We start from the raw sequence: 13,503 nt of genomic DNA on the forward strand, positions 1-13,503 counted from the left end.
CCGAATGGAAAAAAGATAAATTGTAAAGAAATCTGTTTTTGTTCCTGTTAAAATATATGAGTAAAAAAAAGATGATGTTTTAATGAAGGATTTCAATTGCATTTCCTTTAGCTGTGTACTTTTCTATAACATTGTAAAAATGTGATGGAAACAGTAACATGGGGCAGATTATAGTCTATATCAGGGCCGGGCTTGAACATATTTAACAAGCAATAAAATTAGAACAAACAAAACAATTTATGAAATGAGCCAGAGATGATGAAATGGCATTTACTGATCTTGCAAGAAGATGTTCATCACAAGAGATTCTTTTTCTAATCGCCCATGTTTTGTAAAAGCTTGAATTTACACTAACTGAGGAAGATTCCACACAAGTTCACAAGTTCCAGCTTTTATGGCCTAATAAGTTTTGAGAAAATCATATTAACAATATTGCAGTTATTCTACCTTATCTTCAAGTTAAAAAAGAGGCGAGGATTCTTTGCATAAGAGCCAAGATTGGTTGAACTTGACTTAGTAATTTTGGCGGAAAAGATTTTTAAAAATCTGAAAAATTTATGAAGACAAAATTATCGACAGACAACTGTCTTGTTGTAAGTTTTGAATTTACCCAAGCGCAATAAATACTATAGAATTAAATTTTATATTTACTACCTTCCGGTAAATTCCAAATTTAAAACAACAAAAAACTACGACCAAATTTTAATCAGAAAAGTTCATCTGAGCATTCGGCTCTTGTGGATAAAAATGCTTAATGGAGTTTTGCAAAAACTAGGCATATACCGATATTCAATTAAGAATACAGGAGGGCAACATTCGAGAGTTTCAATAAATACATTTAAAACTCAGACAAATGTTATTTAGATGATTTACAAAAAGAAAAGTATATCAAAATAAAATGTAAATTACATTCTCTCCTTGCAAAATATTACCTTTTTTCTCAAAAAAGTGGTAATTAAAAAATTAAGACATCCTTTACGTTGCAGATAGGTATTATTTCTGTGTTTTTGAGATGCATGTTAATATTTATTGCAAAACCTGTATAATAATTTGATAATTTGATATTTTGATATTTTTAGTTTAAAAAAGAATTGATAATGCAACTGTGAATTGAGATTCTCTAATCTAACATATAATTTCTAACAACAATGTTCTTTTCCAATGAACTATCATTGATAAAAATAAAATTGATTTCACATGGATCGCTTTTTGTACTACATGCATTTTTTATCTATAATTGGACAAAAACATCAATAGCTAATGGGGTGTAATCATCAGAACACTCTGTTTTATTGAAATTAAAAAAAAAATGACTTTTAACACATCAAAACTGAAAGGATAAAAAAAATGAGGAAAATCAATACCTAATGACTGTCCGGTAGTCATGAAGGTTACACTACAAAAATAAAATTACAAGTTTTCAAGTGCATTTAATTTATGATGAATCATTTATAATTGTAATCAGCACATTTTCACAGAACGTGAATGACAAATATCATTGATTGTTGTGGGGAGGTATGTTGATGTTCAACCCGATATCGACAGCGTCTTTTAATTTGCGGTTTATATCCATCGAAATGTGGTACTAGAATGCTTGTACTCTTCTTTATATGTGATGCACACATGTTACCCGCAGATAATACCTTTTTATATCATAAGTTTAAATACATTTTTTTTTACAAAATATAGAAAACAATACAAAAACTATCTAGGAATCTATATTCAGGTGAATGTTTTGGTCCATTGGCCCTCTTTTGTTTTAAATTATGCTTGCATTTTTGCACCTACTCGTATACTCAAAGAGTTGACACTGTTAACAGTTTCGTGGATTGAAATATTTTCTTCGAACGTTCGTCTTCGACACCCTGTTCGTTTAGTATATGCATTCCAGCATGCTGATCTCTAGATTTTCTCTATTTCCTGAAAAAGGTCAAGCTATTTCATGATGAAGGACTACAATGTATAGAAACCGCTTCATAACTATCATCAGTAACAATGTTTTGCCAATTTCAATACTACTTGGAAACATTATCTATATATGTAAATGTGTCAACCGACTTCATCAATGCTCAATTTTTGTTAATGTCGGCAGAAAAATTATAGACGAAAAGACAAATAGCTTTGTATAAATTACTTGAATCATTAACAGCGCAAAAATGCATTGCATTATACGCCTTTCAATATTTTTGGTACATGAGTATACAGCTATTCTTTCGTGTCACTGGAAGTGTTTTAAGGTCTACATCGCATCATAGGTTAAACACCGATTTTTCAGAATGACTTAACTGTTCTTTTTCGGATCATTGTTTTTTTGGCGAGGTAAGAAAAAGTTTAGAACACCTGTATTCCACGCTATATGTGTCATTAGTTTACACTTTTGTTAACAGACTCTAATTTTTTATTCATTTGCATTGTGTATCTTAATATCATCATATACAAGGAACGGAAAATTGGTAGTGTGTGCGGATTATCATCAAATAATGATTTCAGAGGGGGGGGACTTGGTAACTTTATTTCCACAAAGTCAAGATTGTTTTGTTAATAAGTCATGAGCGAAGGTCGAAGTGGCCAATTGGAACACTATATTGAACTGCGCTTGCTTACATTTCGTGTAAAAATAATTCATAAAGACTCAAGCAGAACAATTTGTAAATGATTGACTTTATGATTCTCCTCTTTATTCCATCATGTAATAATTAGCAAAGATTTGTTATTCGGGTTATACGGTTTCTTTTTATTTGGATGGTTCTGCTGCAACACACAAGCTACTTCACAAGAATCAAGTTAACTTTCATAGGCAATTGAAGACAAAAAGAAGAGCAAAAGTCTACATTCAAATTTTATTCAGACAATGGTAGTTATTCACTTTTTTTCTCGGTTCAGTCTTTCCCGGTATATCCTGTTTCACACTTACAATAACTTCCCGTCTGGTGTTCCTTACACTGGCGCATGCAAGTGGTCTCGTCCAATGCCGCGCCATTGAAGCAGTAAATATTACACCGACTGTCACAGTCAGCTCCTGTTAATACAACAGAAATATCAGGTGTCATTATATTTACTTTAAGAAGCTGGATGGGCATCAAATTAAGGTATTCAATATATAACATCCACATTTTGTACCTAATAAATGAATGGCCCTATATTCTTAATTATGGTATCATTTTGTGGGTGTTATCAAATAAAATTACTCCACCATCATTTTGAGTATGGTCTAATTAATCACACCTTGAATTTGCACTGAAGTCTATTGGCAAAATATGTTTTATTAAGATATTCTAAAAAGGAACTTAAAATCCGTAAAACTCTTTTGGCTCATACATGCAGAAACTTTCTCTTTATCAAAATGTGAAATAAACCGCAGATAGTTTGACGAATCTAAAAAACAAATAATTCATCTAGAGGAAATTACTTTGTTTTAAAAATCAACTTCCAAATGGCCGGCCTCTTATATTTAGTCAGTCATGTGAATTTAGTTTATTTCAATTTCATTGTTATCTAGAAATACATATTTAACTAGTGTAAAATAATTCTCATTGTTCAATATCCCTTCATTATTCATTGAATTCCTTTAAATCTAGACATAGATATTTGTATTTTTAAACCTCTAATTAAGTAACAAAGAATTCATTACATTTTGCCTTCAATTTTGATGATTTTTTAATATTTAAACAAAGCTTATCTTTAAGGGGAAATCAATATGTAAGTTCTCCAAAACCAGGTCCCAGATTTATGAAGCAAACTTAGACTTAAGTGAAAAATTATATCTCTTGATTAAAAATACTGATAACATTGAAATGCTATTAAAAGTGTCTTGATATAATGTTTTCAATTATAAATTTCCATTGTCATTTTATGATAAACCATTATTTTATGACTGGTTGAAATTTTGACTTAAGTCTGAAATTTCTTTATGATCCCGAGCCCTACAACGTTTATCCTACCATCTAACGGTATGCTCATATATTATGAATAGTTACGTTGAAGTGAACTTTTTGGGTTTTAACATTTTTGAGATGCAAATGACAAATTTCTTAAACAGATCTTCTCACATCAATTTTCTGATACCGAATAAAATTTGGATTGAAATTGAATGTTTATTTTGAAAGTTGAATACTTTATATGGGATCTTTCATGATTTGGGTGGGTATATGATTTCTATCCAGCGAGTTGTGTTATTTCTATTCTCGAGGCTTGGTGAGGGGATAGTAAACACAATACGAGTTTGATATAAATCATTAACCTTTGCAGATCATAAGAGATATTATTACCACATGTTTACTACGTCTCTTGTGAAATCTTATTTTTTTTCTGTAAAAATTATTAAATTGTGAGCCCCACAGCATATTTACTGCAAGACGTCAACAACTTTACGCAAATTTTCCTTAACGATTTAACAAAGATACTTTAACATTTTATTTTCGAAACTATTTTTTATCATTTCATGAATAAAACGGCAAAAAATGCTTCACACATACAACTCCACACTTTTCAACTAAATAATTTTTGTGTTTTTATTTTACGTCAATCAAGAACCATAACCATGAGGTCACATGACGTAAGAAAACACAGTGTAATATCATCAATTAATTACATGAGTGATATCCACCGCATACTGAGCTAAACATGTGATAAAATTATTTATATTACGTAAATTTTGCATCAATGTACAACATGCATGGCATCATTCTCGCATATATCCTCTCGTTCTATTTTTGTTAACACAACTGTAAAATAAACAAAATATCCCATATATTTTAATACCGTAAAATCCAGTAGGACAGTCACAAGTACGCAGTTTAAGGTTGTATGTCCCGTTATTCTTACATTCACCTTAAATAAATGTTAAAATAAATCTTGTAGAATTAGTTGTATTTAAAAGTACATAGACAATGACCTTTGTCACTCTAAAAAACTTAAACCCTTATTTACTAAATATGTTGTTATCATTCTGTACCGTTAATATTAATGAAGGTTAATAGCAATAAATTGTCTTTTTAACACTTTTATACAAAATTTGCAAAGGAAATTTTTTCTACAAATTGATGGATTATATTATCAAACATGCATTTTAGACAATATAAGATAACGTATTTTATATACTCTTTTATTCCTATTGATTAAAACTAAGAATATAACATAATCATATTGAATCAGCTGTTTATTAAAACTCACCAGTTTTGGGTAAAGAATAAGCGTAATGAATGCCTTTGTTTTCCAAAGCGTTCTTTTGATAAAGCTGAAATCAATAAAAAAAAAAAATGCAATTACGGACCATTTTCATTTGGTAGAAAAATATTGCTTTGAAGACTTTTTGTAACCGGCTTCGGCCGATCACTGTTGTGTCCATATGAGGCATCCGGCAAATGCGTACACGTGCGCACACATTCCGCTTGCATAAGTAGTTCTTATTTAAAAACTTGAAGCTTTGGTTTAGTTTTTATACAAGTTGCTGTCCTTTAAAAAAGGACTACAATACGTGGACAATTTGCATGTGTTTCCAACGAAAACGTGAAAGCCTTAAGATTATCAGAGATTCCACCGACTCTAGCCCTCTGCTTTTAACCACTAAAATTGTACGGTGTATTACGTATACATGTATGTATATAGCCCTGACTTTTTATCTCAGAATTTTAAGGGTTCATGCTCCTAAAATAATTATGATCTATCTATGAATGAAGTTTGCATGTATAGTATCAGGCATTCGGTGAATTCTACTATTTGCGCACACATTACGATTCGCACTACTTTGTCTATGTCTATGACCTAGTTTAATAACCATGGATATTGCCTCAAAAATTCTCTTTATAATCACTAATAAATTAATAGAACAAGTTTGTAAAAATTACCATTTCAAAGTTTCTTTTCACATGGTGATGAAATGTTAATTTTTGAAAATTTTAATCAATTTTTGAATGTGGATTAAAGTAAGTAAGTTTCTTTATGTGTAATCCTACCTTGATGATAGCAGGCTCGGAGATAGGTCCCGTTGTATACAAGTACTCAATATATTTATAATGCCAGTAGGTGTTCGCAAAATTGACCGGATTTTTACTCTCATCCGAGTTCCACACCCAGCTGCTTCCAACATGGCTGACGATAACGGGGACGTCATCTTTATCGTACATCTCTTGTGTAATGAAAAAGTCAAACTGTAAGAGAGAGAGAGAGAGAGAGAGAGAGAGAAAGAGAGAGAGAGAGAGAGAGAGATACGGGGAATACATTGAAATAAAGAGTAAAAGAGAAAGATAAAATTTAAGGGAACGAGTGGGAGAGAGACATAAAGAGAGAGGATGAGAGTTAAAATGATAAGGAATTTAATCATGACTATAAATTGACAATGCCTGGATGTTAGCTTGACATAGTATCTGAGTTGAACATATTTTATTGACTAATGATGCCAAAAGGTTTGGACACACTTTCCAGAAACTTAGAGAGTTCTCTCCTTGTACATGATATATTACAATTACAATTCCATGCAATGCCAGTTAACATTTATAACAGTTATAGAACACTTAGTGAAACACAAATAAATCATTAGTTGTGAATGATGTAATACTGTGCGAATCTAGAATTAAAATTAGTATGGGTAAGAAAGTTATGCAAATGATTTAAAAACTTAGATAAATCTTCCATACTTTTGTATAAGTGTATGAACTTCTTTAAATATTTTTATATTTTCATATATCATACATTTCAAATATCATCATAAGATAAAGTTTTGTCACCTCAAAGTACATCAATTATATTCAAAAAGTTAAACGATAAAAGGTCATACAGAAATGGTTGTCTTAATTCATAATGAATATTTTTTACAAACAAAGAACAAGCAATGAGCATCTTCCAAACTTCCACATTAATGCATTGGGTTGGCTCATATGTTACATCGATAACGATCATAATTGAGAACACAGCTATGCCTTTTTTTCGTTTGAATGATATTTTTTAAAAATTTACCAAAAGAGAAAGTATCTTATCCAGCGTTTTCTCTTTTCAAAATCAATAGGTTAATAGCAGGGAAAACTATCAGATGAATAGACTTTTTAGTATAATAACGATGATTATTGACAGTGAATACATCTTTACTTACCTATGAAGTTATTTTCCATTATCCAATAGTTAAGCCAAATTTGTATATTATATGCTCCTTTCGGTATCTCAATCATTAGAGTTCTATTACCTGCAAAAAATTGTTTTTATCTACATTGAAATATTAGTAACGCTTTTTGGAAATTGTGTACAGGATGACAATAATTTTATTATACTTATCAAAACCCATTAAAAAAGACATTAGAGCATTATATCTGGCACTGGTTAAAAGTTTCAATGTTACAATATAGAATGAATTTGTATCCCATTAGATACGGTGTGGATACGTATTAAAACATAGTAACACTTCGGTTAGGGCTGCAGTATTGTTGTTCTATATTTAGGCGGCAATACCGGCATATTTACATATAATTGTACTACAAAGGTAAAGTTAAATGTCGCGAAACAAGTTACCTTCTCCAGGTATACCCGTGAATGTTCCCTGTATGACGTCACATGTGGACCCATCCCCACCACAAACACCACATTCACCAAACTCTTTTGTCCCTCCAAGGAAAGCATCGTCGCACCAAAAGATCTAAACATCAAGATATAACATAAACATGCAAGCATTAAAAGAAAATCTAGAAACAGTGAAACAGAAAGTGAATTTTAAGTACATTTGTATGTGCTTGCAGTGCTAGGTAATATATAGCCTTTTTTTTTTTTGCTTTCTAAATTCTATAAGTTTATCATCTCAGGACAAACGTCTCTTCTGGATTTTATTCCTGTTCTAATTCTGCCCTGAGAAGATTCATCGAAAGCAACTTCGAGCTTTTTTATTACGGAAAATTAAATAATCTTTTACTTTGTAAAATCCAAATAAAGTATGAGTTCGAACCCAGAAATAGTTAGTCTTGAATTCAATATTGCTGATGCCTTTTAGCATCAAAAAATGCACGAGTGGTCAGATCCCAATTACTGAAAAAATATCAAAATAATTTCATAAATAGTAGATATCAGTACAAAACTTAGAGACAACATTTTTTTACTTGCCCTGCAATATCCATCCAAACAAATAGGAGTGAGGCCTTTCTCTCTTGGCCAAGGTGAGCTCATGAAATCCATGTACTTAATTACTTTGGCATCGCATGGGGTACCGTGCGGCATTAAGCCGAATCTTGTGAAATATGGCGATTTGAAATCACCCACTTCTTTACATCTAACTTCACACACATAATTTCCCAGTAAAAAGGATGAAATGGGTTCTAACAACATAATTTTAATGAATCAACTACAGTCTGTCCCGAGTTATTGCTTCCATCAATTTTTGATGATTTTTAATAAAAATACACATACCTGTGAAAGAAATAAAAACGAAATCGATGAAAGAGAATATATCCAAGATATCTTCATTGAACAATTATCCCTTTTCACTCATAAAATTTCACAGGAACGAAAACAATTTTCTTACGGAGATTTGTAATGGGAAATGTTTACATCTTTTCTCCATTCGGAATACACTTGGAATACATAGCGCGATTTTTTAACGTTATCATCCGGGCTTATTAATGGCTGATGCAATGTAAAATGTCCGTAGACTTTCAATTTTAGGATGTGTATTGAAACCTAAAGCGGTAGAGGGGGCGTTTTAAAACAGATAATATGGATATTTTTCATATTAGTGGATGAACGTAGTTTGAGCACAAAGGTATTTACTATTATTGAAATATCAAGCAAAAAGTGGTGGGAGCAAAAACTCGGGACAGAGTACTCAGTATATTCATTCTGAATCATTTTATACCGTTCAAAAAACATGGAAAAAATTAAGGTTTATACGACATATTTATATTACAAAAAGAAATGACGAGTAAATACTAAAAAACCATAAATTTAAACATGCGTGGCTATTTCTCACCAGAATGACTGTATCTATCCCCAGTTGAATTATACTCTGACGAATTCAACACTTTATTTTCAAGCATTGTAAGACACGTTTCTGAAGCTCTCTGTTTAATCAGATCTGCCTGTTTTGGACTATCATCTGAACACGGCTAGAACAGAAAATAATTCAAATTATTATAGTATTAGTAAATGGTGTCTCTTTGGTTTTCTTTACTGGTTTCTCTATGCATTATAGTGGCAGCTGGAAATGTTACACTAACCTCAGAATTACAAATCTTGGCTTCATTTGCATTGCTCTCCCCTCCTTCACAGCCTGGGTGGTTTATTGGGCTGTCAATTTTAGATAATGATGCATTTACATTGGTATAAACCATTTTTTTAGACTATGGAGTTAAATTAAACTTGAAACTTCATGTAGGTAAAAATCTTCTTTTCAGTTCATATATATCAAAGTCCAATGATACGCTTCACTGAATTTAATAAACAGTTGATCAAAAGCTAGTCTGAGCTTTTTATATGTTTTAATACTATTCAGCAAATATTTGATAATAAACGTACATTAAAATGAGTCAAAAAATCACCTTGGATTGTTGCATCTTCGGCGTCTGTATGTTACCCCCACCCCCATGTTCTGGAGCAGGACTGCCACGCTCCCCAAGGACCCCACCCTCCTGGTCTGATGATTTTAGAGGTTTGTCTGGCATCCGCAAACGTGGTACAAGTTAGTTTAAAGCAAATCTATGAAAAACCACCGATGTTTAACCAATACATAATTCTAAACAAGAAAACTAAACAATCTCACGAGATATGAAAGGATGTTCAACATTTTGTCTTTCAAAATCAAATGAAAAGAAGAGTAAGTGAGATCATCTCCGTCCTAAAAAATAGTTTTTTCATCTTTTAGACGAAAACATAAATTAAATCAAGCTATCATTTTTACAAGTGAATGCTCTGACTCAACGCACTTTTCCTTCGCCACAGTAGGAGCCGGGTATGTCCTACCATCCATGGTTAAACATCCGGTCGTATAGGGATCCCTCCGTAAGATTCACACAACTGTAAGCCTCGCAGAGCTACCAAAAATGGGCGTATAAAAATTCTATGTTATATATTCTATATGTTTCTTAATTAATCAATTATCAATTATTAGTAAGGATGGATGGTCAATGAATTAATCATCAGATCTACCTTGTGAAAAATCTTCATTTTTTGCTTTAAGATTAGAGTTTTTCCCTAAATCTGTAGACAATTTAAAGCCTTTAAAGCCTTTTTAAAAAGAATTGTATAGTGTGATATTGCCAACGACCGTTAAGTCCTCTTAACTGCATTAAGGATGAAGAGTTTGTTAAGACTTACCGAGTTATACTCAAACTTTCTTAAAAAGAAGTTTGGACCGTATCTATTCTCACAGATGTCATCTGGACTGTATTCCTGACCTAATTCAAGAATGTTTTTACAAAAAGTTAATTATTTACATATCAAGTTTTAAATGTGGTTGTAGGTTTCTTTAGAAAAGGATAAATAAAATCATATTCGTAATAATACAAAATGTAACTAAAAAAATGAAAATGATTATTCTGGTATTAATTAAACAGTAGGGAATCATTTTATGATTATTATGAGGTGATAATTTCAGTCAGAGCGTGATCAAACCAATAAAGCCCGAGGGACTTTATGATAGATTTGACCATGCCCCTTTCCCCCTCCACCGAAATTATCACCTCATAATATTCAAAGAATGGTCCCTTATTACTTATATTAATATAATTTTTAGCAACTGTACGATTAAACATAAGAATATTGACATATCAATGTGATGTCTTTTAATTTTGCAAACCCTGTTGCGTGCCAACGATTCGTCATTTGAATATACTGGACTGTGAATACAAAATCTATTTGTAGTGTTATCACAGACAAAGGCACTGAAAAATGTAAATTATGAATAAAACGTTCAGTAATTGTACGATTTAATATTAGATTATTGTTTATGCAAACCCCGAATGCGCCCCAACAATACGTCTATGGCAGTTATTGGACTGACAGGTACTTACAAAATTATCACAGACATATACATTGGAAAATGTCAGTATCAGTCATTTGACTTTAGGACCATGATGCTTTATGATATACTAGTTAAGAATAGATAAATTAGTTATTTACCAATCAAAGATGAGCTCAGCTCAGCTAAAGCTTCAGCTTCTCTGAACACACATTGTGCTTTCTCAAGTCTGTATCAAAGAAAAATGATTTTGTCCTCATTTAATAAATACATAATTTTATGTATACACATAAAACAAATTTATTTTATCAGTTATCGAATTGAGGTTTGTGTTCAAAATGGCATGCATTACACGATGATGCAGGCGCAAAGTGACTTTCAGACAACATGGTAAACGGAAACGTCCATATTGCATACATGTTTAATCAATTAATCAATCACACTATCAATCGCGATCAAAAAAAAATCAATCAGAGACTTTTTTATGAACCCCTGTATTCCAGCAGTGTGTTAAATTCTTCGTAAGGAATATGAGAGCTGCAGTTGGCGTTTAAAAAAATGACATTATAAATGTAGGGTTACCGTAAAGGATATGTTTAATAAATGTTAGATGCAGGGTTAGGTTCGTTACGTTACATGAATTGAAATAACAATGATATAATTGTTTGTACACACAATATCATAGGATACGCTCGTTTTGTAGTATTATAGCTCTGTTTATATTTACTTTCTATCTATTTCTAGAAATACCCACTGAAGAAAGTTATGAAGATCGTTGACGCTACATGAACTCCATCCTGCGCCGTATCCTCCCATGATACCTACGTCACTTCCGTAACACCTGCCCGCGTCATGGTTCATTCCCAAGCTAATACAAAAAAAAAATAAAACATTTTCAAAAACATCGTCTGCACAAAGTAAAAGTCGCAGTAAGAAGGTGTATTATCATAAAGGGATAAAATAGTTCTTACTTATGTCCAATTTCATGTGTAAGGGCCGTGTAGCCGGTTAAAGACCGTTCAGCGTCGACAGAACATGCATAGTCAGTGCAGGCTCCACCAATATATGCCATTCCACCATAGTCTGCAGGCACCCTGAACAGTTTCAAAAGTACATTAAATTACCAATGATAAGGCATAAGTATATAAACATTGTACACCCGAGACGCTTGTAATATTCTGCAAATAATAAAAGATATGTTTTTCTTCAATAAAACATGCTATAACGCCTTTCCAAAATATTGAGCACACCTGATGTCATATTTGTGACAAACGTTTCTTGTACCCTGACAGAAACTGGAGAGGGTTTCATGTAGCTTTTTTGACATGATGTAAAAGCTCTACAATATAATAAGAGATACATGTAAAGAGATATTTAGATGTTCAAAAGATTACTTTCTTACGACTAGTCATTAAAGAAAATACAGAGGACTTACCGGATTAGTCTCCCAAAACTCAAAATGCTTGATGTTTAGTTTGATGTTGTATCCAAGTGTCTCAGATCAAGAAAACTCCATTTGTGGCTAATGAAAAAAAATATTATGGCATAAGAAATATGTTTTGTCTGTCTGTTTGTATGTTTACTTTTGTTGTGACTGTTTGTTAATGAACCTGTTTGACTGAAATTTCATGAATATTACCCCGTTGTACTTTAAAATCATCAGTTCGACCCTTTTGGACACGTCCGTGGACCGGAACTGTGCTGTAAAGGAGCTATCTGTGTACACTCCCAGTTCTAGAATTTACTGCCACATCCTTTGTTGTTGTCAACTCCCGCTTAGTGGTCCTCAATGGAGGTTCTACTTCATCATTTGTTGATGGAAGCATGTCTGTTAGTTCAAGACTATGTCAGTATAAACTCCCCTTGCTAAATGTTTCCATCCATATTGCATTTGTATTTCAAAAATTGTAAATCTAGATTCTTTTGACATTTAACTTTGTATCTGGTATGTTGATGTTTCTATAGTATTCGTTCACATGGAATATTAATATACTCAACCTTATCAAACTTTTGATAAAATCGAGGTTTTTTTTGCCTCTTTAATTTCCCAAACATATGAACTGTTTTCTGCTCAGAGAAATTGAAATGTTTATTTTGCTCTTTCGGAAATTCCCTCGCGTGTATGGCTCCTTTCGTTGAACGCAAAATTTCTTCCTAAAAATTAAAAAAATTAACCAGATTGCTAGTGCGATAAAAACGTACTTTTGTAACAAATAGATGTAGTGTTGAAAATTATGTTACATCCTTTGGCACTTTTACACAAGTTTCAAACATACAAACATATATTGATAATGGTTCTTACCGACTGATTGTGTTCAAGGAAGTATTTCGTTAAACATTCAATAGCATTTACATTTTGCACCCCCCCCCCCTCTAAAAAATCAAGGTATAAAAACAACTTACCAAACATTTAGAATTTACATTACCAAATTAAAAAAAATAATGGTTTGAATTCTACACCTTTCATTCCATTAAAAATTCGAAACTAAACTGCTCCTCAACTTTAAATTCATTTGAAAAAATATGTACATAATTTTCTACAGTTTTGCAAAACGTTTTCCAATATGTTAAAA

General features: G+C 32.0%; 1 pseudogene; it reads right to left on the bottom strand.

Annotated features, from left to right (window-relative positions):
- Nucleotides 1-2,858: 2,858 nt before the first annotated feature.
- LOC128181442 (A disintegrin and metalloproteinase with thrombospondin motifs 6-like) lies at nt 2,859-12,269 on the bottom strand (annotated as a pseudogene).
- Between the last annotated feature and the right edge of the window lie 1,234 nt (nt 12,270-13,503).

The sequence above is a fragment of the Crassostrea angulata genome, chromosome 4, assembly GCF_025612915.1.
Source record: "Crassostrea angulata isolate pt1a10 chromosome 4, ASM2561291v2, whole genome shotgun sequence".
NCBI lineage: Eukaryota > Metazoa > Mollusca > Bivalvia > Ostreida > Ostreidae > Magallana > Magallana angulata.